The sequence below is a fragment of the Dasypus novemcinctus genome, chromosome 22 (genome assembly GCF_030445035.2).
Source record: "Dasypus novemcinctus isolate mDasNov1 chromosome 22, mDasNov1.1.hap2, whole genome shotgun sequence".
Classification (NCBI taxonomy): Eukaryota; Metazoa; Chordata; class Mammalia; order Cingulata; family Dasypodidae; genus Dasypus; species Dasypus novemcinctus.
In genome coordinates, this window is record NC_080694.1 from 1,810,847 (window position 1) to 1,820,494 (window position 9,648).

Consider the following 9,648-nt stretch of genomic DNA (forward strand, 5'->3'; position numbering starts at 1 on the left):
GTCTCTAAATCAACGTCCTTACACCTCCTGCCTTGCAAGCCCCCAAAACAACCCGCTCTGGCAAGACTCCAACCCCACTCAGCCACTTCTTTGCAGGAGAGACTGTGAGGTGCACTCACTCAGATGCCATCTTCTGTTTCTCTTTTTTGTTGCATCATCTTGCTGTGCCAGCTCTCTGTGCAGGCCAGCAATCCTGCACAGGTCAGCATGCCCATGTGGGTCAGCACTTGGCTTAAGCCAGCACTCCATGTGGGCCAGCTCTCCACTTGGGCTAGCTTGCTACTCACTCCAGCTTGCTTTCACCAGGAGGCCCCAGGAATAGAATGCTGGACCTCCTATATGGTAGATGGGAGTCCAATCACCTGTGCCACATCCACTTCCTGTCCAATTATATCTTAATGGATAGAATTGTATCATATGATAACTAATGGTGGAAGTGTGCCTAAAGAAGTTAGCAGGACACAGTGCTGCCAAACAAAATACAGGTTTCCTTAGAAATAGAAGAAGGGGGTGTCTTGGTTCCTAGGACTGCTATAACAATGTACCACAATTTGGGTGGCTTAAAACAGCAGAAACTTATCCCACAGCTCTGGATGTAAGAAACCTGACATCAAGGTGTCAGTGGCACCATGTGTTCTCTTAAACCTGTAAGGGAGCTTCTGTCCCTGGCCTCACTCCCAGATTCTGGCTGAGACTTGCCAGCCAGCCATGGAAATCCCTGCCTCAGTCACCTCAGGGCACTCCCCACTCTGTCTCACATTGTGTCCAAATTTCCTCTTCTCCTAAGAACACCAGTCCTATTAGATGAAGCCCCAGCATGACCTCAGTTTACCCCTCCTGATTTCATCTGTAATGACCCTTTGTCCAAATAAGGTCACATTCTGACATCCTGGGGAGGGTGGCTAAACATGTCTTAGGGACACACATCAATTTTCTGCTCTGTGAGTCATTGCATTCCCTTTTACCTTAAGCTAGTGTGAGTTGGGTCCTGCCTGGGGAAGAAGCCTTCTGAGTGCATCCAGCATGCATCTTTTCCTCTACCATTGCCGCCAGGACAACCAGCTATTCATGTTTCTCTTTGAGTCTCTTACAAGCAAGTCTCCCCCAGTGTGGGGAAAATGAACAGTTCAAGTTCAACTACTACAAAAATAAAATGCACCCACATACAACACCACCAAGGTTCCAGCTATCAGAAGTCTGTCTCCTCAGGGGTCTGCAGAGAAAAATAGATTTGTACTCTTTTATATATAAAATAAATATTTCCATGTTTTCTTCATGCTATCCCATCAGTTCCATATTTTCTATCAATGCAAAACAAATTTGGATTTTTAAAGGAATGTTCCAGGTCACACAAAATTGAGTTTTACCAGGATTTTTTAAAAAGCACTTTTTCAATTTTTGATAGTATACATAATCTCTTTTTTTCACGTGACAGTGTTAATACAACCAGATCAGATTGCACCTATATTCTATGCTACAACTGCTGTAGAGATGGCACCTTAACACACGCACTTTCCCTCCTGGTGCAGCTGAGAATTCCTGCATTTAGCTCACCATGACATCCTCCCACTCTTGCTTATACCACTGTGAGAATGAATTCTCCTTTCTCAATCTGTACTTCCATACAGAAATATACAAATGTATTTTCTATTTAAAATATCACTTAGAAACATTGACAACTTCTGGAAAACTTTGACCAATATGCTTTCATGTCATCAAGGAAATTAACTGGTTTATAGGTATGTCCTACAATTCATGCACAGATGAGATCTGAACTTAGATCTTCAGAAAGTAATGTAGAATTTTTCCAAGTCAACATGTATTCTATATCTAACCTTTAAACCCATCGCTATATCCCATTTTGCTAGTAAGAGATCCTGACATGATATTGGGGCTTCAATATTCAGGAAGTTCTGGATCCCAGAGTGGTCCAACAATGGCAGCGGAGGAATACTGGTATAGGATACTATTGACAGGGGATATATGGCTGACAGGGAGCTATACAGGGCATATGTCCAGGGTGCATGGTAATGTTTGGATATACTCATAGTGGCAACAATTAAAAACTAAAGCTGGGGGGGTACTGGGTCCCTGGCCAGGGGTGCTGTGCTGTGGTCCCTAGGGGAGCAGCGGCAGTCCCCCAAGTGCAGTGGCAAGGACTGAGAAGGAATGAGGGTCCAACAGTGAGCCCCTGATACTAATGACTATGCTTGTGAGCCTATATGCCTGAAATAAGAACAAGACCTAGAGTAGCACTGTGCCTGGGAATTTCCTCCTGACAGCCTTCATGTTACTCAAATGTGGCCAGTCTCGAAGCCTAACTCAGCATGTAAATGCAATGCCTTCCCCCCAGCGTGGGACATGACACCCGGGGATGAGCCTCCCTGGCACTGAGGGATCACTATCAACTAACAACTGATAATGCAACTGGAAAATGACCTTGAATTGAAGGTTCGATGCGGATCAGTAGAATATCCCTGTCTACATAGAATAATATGACTTTAAAATGCTGTTTGATCTAATGTAAGGGGGAAATAGAAAGGAGAAATGAGTTTATATGGCTATGAGTCTCTAAAAAAAAAAGAGTCTGGAGGCTGTCAGAAGGATTGCCCTTATGCACAACTGAGCAGAGTCTAAGAGACAGATAAAGTAGATACAATCCCCAGGTATTGGTTCCTTTGAGGGCTAAAGAGACCCATGGGTTCTATGGTCATGGCAGATAGGGTTCACTGCCATGTCAGATGGCCCTTCTTTGGAGCTGGTGTTTCTGCATGATGAAACTGGACCCAGAGGGGATCTCTTTTCATAAGACTATCATGCTACTTTACTGGAATTGTAGTTGGTATTGGGGTTTCAGATATATTTAGGGGATTGAATCTTTTTACTGACAATATGATAACCAGGCCCTGAGCCTCAACAGACTCGAGCTCCTACAATCTGATTTACTGGACTCACCTCACTCAGCTAAGATGGAGTTGAAGAAGGACAACTACCACACCATGGAGCCTAGAGTGCCTACAACTGAGAGCAGGAGGATTGCATCCAGTAACCATGTGGAATCTGAGCCTCCTCTTGACATAGAGGTGCAATGGACACAACCAATCCAAGGACCTCAGAGAAAAGGTGGCATTGGAGTGGGAAAAGTGGACATGGTGGCTGATGGGTATGGGGAATGGCAGGAAGAGACGAGATGTGGAGGCGCCTTTGGGACTTGGAGTTGCCCTGGATGGTGCTTCAGGGGCAATCACCGGACATTGTTAATCCTCCCAGGGCTCACTGGATGGAATGGGGGAGAGTGTGGGCCATGATGTGGACCAATGACCATGAGGTGCAGAGATACTCAGAGATGTACTTACCAAATGCAATGGATGTGTCATGATGATGGGAGTGAGTGTTGCTGGGGGGGGAGGGGTGCGGTGGGGGTGGTGGGGTCGAATGGGACCTCATATTTTTTTAATGTAATATTTTTACAAAATCGATAAAAAAAAAGAGAAAGTAATGTAGTAGCACAGGTTGAGGCTAATTGAATTCACATAATTAGAAATAAATGTTGAATTCTTTTATCCCATGACCATTTTTTCAATATTCTCCTCCTCATATCCCAGGATCTTAGAGCTAATCAAGTTAGACTCACCTCCTCTCCACACCCATATTTAGGATGATATGAAAAGAAATGCACAGCTATATCTAACTCCCTCAGGTGTAGCACCATTTCCCATATTGACTGGAAATACATCATTTCTCTGACTCCTGAGGATTCTTGACCAGGAGGAGCATGCTAAGAATTATGTGTTCAAGGTTGAAATTAAAGGCAAATTTATTGGCTACATTGTTTTCACTCTAATTAGTTCTGTGCCAGACCACCCATTGCTCATCACAACAGAGCAACAATTTAACTAAATTACTGTTTTAAATTATCACCACTTAATTGGTACTACCAAAAGCAATGATTCAAACCACATTCCATGATTTGTTCTGTTTTCTCTTGTTTTCCTCTGGGCTTCAGAGGGCAGAAGAGGTTTGTGTAACAGAGTAAATGACAGCCAAATTGTCGTTTGATCTTCTTTACCATGGGAAGAGTTTGAGTCAGGGGTCAGAGGTCTGGTTGCACAGATTCTGGCTGATTTTGAGCTAGGAGGTCAATTTGATGAGAATGGAAGCAGCTGTATTCAAGATGGAAGGGGTGAGACTTAAGACATCATCTGGGATGTGCATTTCCACAGTTCACCTCCACATGGGCAGTGAGAAAGCTCCAGAAGCTCCCAGTGGACATCTGTGGATGAACACAGGGTCTATGACGACTGGTGGCCCTGCAGGAAAAACCACTCGGTCTTCAGCAGTTATTGTAATCAGATAGGACCCATGAGATCTCTGAAGCACAGGAAAATGATGTCGTTTCCTTATATAAGAAGTGGGGAAGGGCTAAACAGAAAATCTTCGGAAATCTGGGCCTGAATAGCTCAAATTCAATACCCATTAAAATACTGAAATGCATCATTGAAGAATTAATTTGTACAAATTTCCACTACCATGGGGGGCTAAGTCAAGACAGCCACAGGACTTTTTGAAGAACACATTCAAGAGCCAGACCCAATTTCCTGCTGCCTACTGTGAGAAGCTAAGGAGAGCAGGGAGAAGTGACACAAGGGATAGTCCCTGTAAGTTGGGACAGTCTCTGCTCCTTTCTGTGCTTTACTCTTATTCTTGGACAGCAGGTAAGAAGATCCAACACTCAGAATCTTGGAAGAGAAACATGAATCCACTGTCCTGTTGACCAGTTCAGCAAGCCAGTAAGCTTGGAACCTCAGCCTGACCTATTTCTCTTCAATGACCTACCAAAGAAATCTATATCAGGTCAGATAAAGCAGATTTCACTATAGGCTAGCAAAAATGACTATCATAAAATCAGGAAAAAGAGAAAATGTAAGTAGCTTTGTATTGATAAAGCCCTGAGTTCTCTGGCGACTTATTATTGAGGACTGATTGATTTCACATTTAATTCAATAATTGTTTTATTGTAATATTTCTTGGATGCTATTCTGTGCCAGATGCTGGCATTTAACATTCATTATTTTATTTGATCTCATTTAACCCCAATACGACACTGTCAGAATTTCTGTTGTTCAGAGGAAGCAACCACATAACGTGTCCTTTCCCATGGAGTGAGCAGTGAGTCGGTGGCAGGTGTCAGAGCTGTCTGACCAAACTCTGGGCAACCGCCTGTCCCTGCCTCTCAAATGCCCATCACTTATTATTGTGGGATTGAAAAGTGGAGCAGCAGCTCAAGACCTGGATATTCCCAGGTTTCTATTCCACCTCTACTGGAAACTTGACTTGCATAGTTTTGGAAACTCTTCACCCTGAGTATGTCTTTCTCTCTAGAATATTCCCCTTCATCATAGTCTGAAGGGCCAGTCAATAACCCTGAGTACAAGGCCAAGGTGGGAGATGGGAGTGGGTCTAACTAGAGAATGGATGCCCACCTCCAGCTTTCCTAGTTCATTTAACAAACACGGCCCTGAACAATCAAACCTGGGCAGAAGCTCATGACCCTAGTTCTAAAGTCTGCATAAAATCAGGTGGGAAACATGTTCATTTAAAAGACTGATCAAAAGTGTGTTTGGTTAAGAAGAATTTGAGCACTTTTCAGTGTACCTTGTGAATAACTGGGTTTTAAATCACTAACCTTTAAAAAAATAAAAAGTAAAATCATTGGAATGAAATAGCATAATTTGGAAATCACACAGAATGGTAGTAGAATAAAATTGGTCAGCATGAATATTCTAATTAGAGGCATTTTTAAATTTTGTTAGTGTTATAAGATTCTATATTTTCAAAGGTTAAAGTGCTTTGTTCTCTTCTGCCATGGTGGTTCTGTTGTCACTATAAAATGAAAAGGTAGGGAAGCCAAATTGGAATTTTTAGCATATGTACACCACTTGAACATTCAGTTCCATTTTGCAATGTGTTTACCAAAGATAATTAAAGAGTAATTTTTTCTTTGCTTAAATTTTAAAATATTCTAGGGCTGCCTCAGCAATGACTGAGAATTATGTTTAACAGTGTTGGAGAATATCATTGTGAAATTTAATGTAGATCTATAAAAGGGAGGTGCATGGTCCCCAGGTTGCCCAAATAGTCATATTGAAACTACCCCTGGGAATCAAGGGATGATATTTTCTTTTTTTTTTTTTTTGCTTTTTTTTTTTTTTTTTAATTTTTTTATTTTTTATTGACTTTGTAATAATATTACATTAAAAATATATATGTGAGGTCCCATTCAACCCCACCCCCCCACCCCCCCTCTCCCCCCCCCAACAACACTCGTTCCCATCATCATGACACATCCATTGGATTTGGTAAGTACATCTTTGGGCACCTCTGCACCTCATATACATTGGTTCACATCATGGCCCATACTCTCCTCTATTCCATCATGTAGGCCCTGTGAGGATTTACAATGTCTGGTGATTACCTCTGAAGCACCATCCAGGGCAGCTCCATGTCCCGAAGACGCCTCCACCTCTCATCTCTTCCTGCCTTTCCCCATACCCTTTGTCCATTATGTCCACTTTTCCCAATCCAATGCCACCTCTTCTATGTGGACACTGGATTGGTTGTGTCCATTGCACCTTTATGTCAAGAGGAGGCTCAGATTCCACCTGGATGCTGGATGCAATCCTCCCATTTTCAGTTGTAATCACTCTAGGCTCCATGGTGTGGTGGTTGTCCTTCTTCACCTCCATCTTAGCTGAGTGTGGTAAGTCCAATAAATCAGATTGTAGGTGCTGGAGTCTGTTGAGGCTCAGGATCTGGCTATCACATTGTCAGTCCAGAGATTCAAATCCCCTAAATATATCTTAAACCCCAACATTAACTGCACCTCCAGCACATTAGCATGAAAGTCTTATGAAGGGAGATCCCATCTGAGTCCAGATTCATCACACATAAACACCATTTCCAAAGAGGGGCCATCTGCCCTGGTAGTTAACCCCATCGGCCATGACCATAACTCCCATGGGTCTCTTTAGCCCTCAAAGGAACCAATAGGGGGATGATATTTTCAACTTGATTTCTGTTCTCCACACCTTGGATCACATTTTGTCATATTGAAGTATTAACATGAGTGCACATTGAATGTCCCCCATAAATGGTTAGAGGAGAAATAATTAAAAGGTAAGGATTGCATAAGGCACAAGCTTTTAATTTTTCCAGAAAAATGGTCCAGGAAATGAGCCAGAGCCACATGCTGGGAGAAATTCTCATTACCCTTGTAGCGAAAGAAGCACAGAAGGTGAGTGGGAGGTCTGAACAGACCCCAAGCCCTAGAAGGCCGTGGCATGGCAAAAGTAAGGCGATCTCACGCCTCCACTGAAAAAGAGTCCCACAACCACTCTGGTCCCGAGAGGAGAGCAGTACGCAGTGTTGGGGGCACCTGCCTGCTTGGGTGGTGAAGCCGAGAGAGGGGAGAGATAGGAAGGAGCTAATTCACCGAATGAGCACACGTCCCATTTGCCCAAAACATTCCCAGTTTACATTCGCTGTCCTGGCACAGTCACTCACGTCAGACATGTCCTGATTTGGCCCAAAGCTTTCAGGTTAATTGCCTGGGGCTCCGTCTGTCCTCCATGTCCAGCCGGCCAGGACGCGCCTGTGGTCCCCCGGGTCCCTCTTTCTAAGTGTGAGGGGTGGGAGAGAGGGCAGGGCACCCTAATACGAGGTGAGCGTTGTTTTACACTCTTTGGGTTCTTATCAGACATCTCCCTCGCATTCTTACGTAAACACACAAGGAATTAGGAGCTCCTGGCTGGCAGTCTGTGACCATCTCAGGATCCCAAACAGCTCCCACGACAAGGCTATGACTGAGTGGTGCCTCCATAACGGCTCCTTAAATCTGGAAAGTTCCTCGCCAGACGCCTCACTGATGCTGTCTATCTTTCCCCATCCCTAGCCTCAGCGGGGTGATGAGAGCCCACTAACAGTTTCCTTGTACTGGAGCGATAAAATCCATTCTAGAATGAATAAAAGCTGCTGCCCCCCGTGTCCTGATCCTTAGTGGCCGCAGGGCTGCTCTGCCCGTTAGTGACGCGCTCGGACCGCCGGGGCTCTCGGTGAAGGCCTCTCCTCTCAGCAGCCCTGGGGGCTCTGCACCGCCGCCCGCCACCGCGCAGCTGCAGGCCGGGAGGCTCCTCCTTCAGCCCGGAGCCCCGGCTCGTGTGCAGGCGGCGGCGTGGACTGACGCGGTAGAGGCGGGCAAGGCCGACGCGCAGGTGGGCGCTGCACTGGCCCGCTCGGCTGGGAGCGAGAGGGGCGCGCCAGCGTCTAGAGCCTCTGGAGGGTGCAGGCAGCCTGCATCTCAGGAGCAGCCGTGGCACCTGCACCCCTTCTCCCGCTTGGCGTTGCGCCAACCTCCTCGTCCAGGGTTTTCTCTGACTTCAGACCTCTGTCCGCAGCCTTCAAAGACCACCCACAGCAAGGCCTGCCCTCCCTGTTCCTGCGCTTGTGGAGGCCTCCGCAGGGCCGGTCCCGCTCCTCCCAGGGCCTCCTTCCACCCGTCCTCCCGACATCTGGAGTCTGACCATCTTCCTCTACCAACCTTTTCTTATCCTGGTTTCTCTGGTTCTGTTTGGAATACCTCCGTCCCTCCACGTGGCCAGCGCAGAAACGAAACAATGAGGAACAAAACAGAGCACCAACCTCGGCGCTGACTGGGATTCTTGGTGCTCTCGCCCTATCCCGCTGCTCACTGAGATCTGTGATTTTCCTCTGAGGTGACCTTCACTTCTGTTTCCTCCTCATCAAAGCCCGCTTCCCCCTCTTCGCGGGCTGTGCCATGGCTAGACCATTGCCTTAACCCCCAGCTATAAAGCCATGAACTTTCTGGCTGAGGGTTGCCCTAACAGTCCCGTATTTTTTTCCGTTAAGGAGCTATCCATTGCAACCCCCTGTGATTCTGCAGGGCACTGTGGGAGTCACTAGTGGATTTCACAGAAAATTTCCTGACTCCTCTTGGGCAGGACAGCATTGCACCTTCTTCCTCCTTGAAAAGGAATGACTTGCTCTCACCAATGAAACTTGAGTAGGAGTGAGATGTGTCGCTTCACAGTGGAAGTTTTAGGAATGAGTAGAAGCTTTGCCTTGCTCCTCTTTTTCTCTGCTGCAGTGCCTGGGGACAGTCCTGAGTGCCTGCTCATCAGCCTGGGTCCAGGAGCCAAAACCCCATGGAGGAGAGCCCCACTGACTCATTGTAGATGAAGTAATAGACATAGATGAAGTAGCAAGTCCTTGCTGCTTAGGCTATTGGCCCTGGGGGGTGGTTTGTTAGCTCCGCATACCCCAGTCTCAGCAAACTCAGGCTGTCATGCACCCATCTTCCTCACCTCAGGGTGTGCCCAGGATGGAAGGGGAGGACTCTGATTTCCCCTTACCCTCATTACACAGTAATTTGTGAGCAGAAGACCCTGAAGAAACCTATCTGAGTCCCCCCACAGGAATGGAAATTGATCCTACTCATGCTATAGCATCACCACCCTCCTCCCAACCGGGATCCATTCAGAATCAAGCATGGCATTTAGTTGCCATGTCTTCAGCTTCATTTAATCTGAAATGATGCCTGAGTTTTCTTTCATGATTTGGATGTTTTTGAAG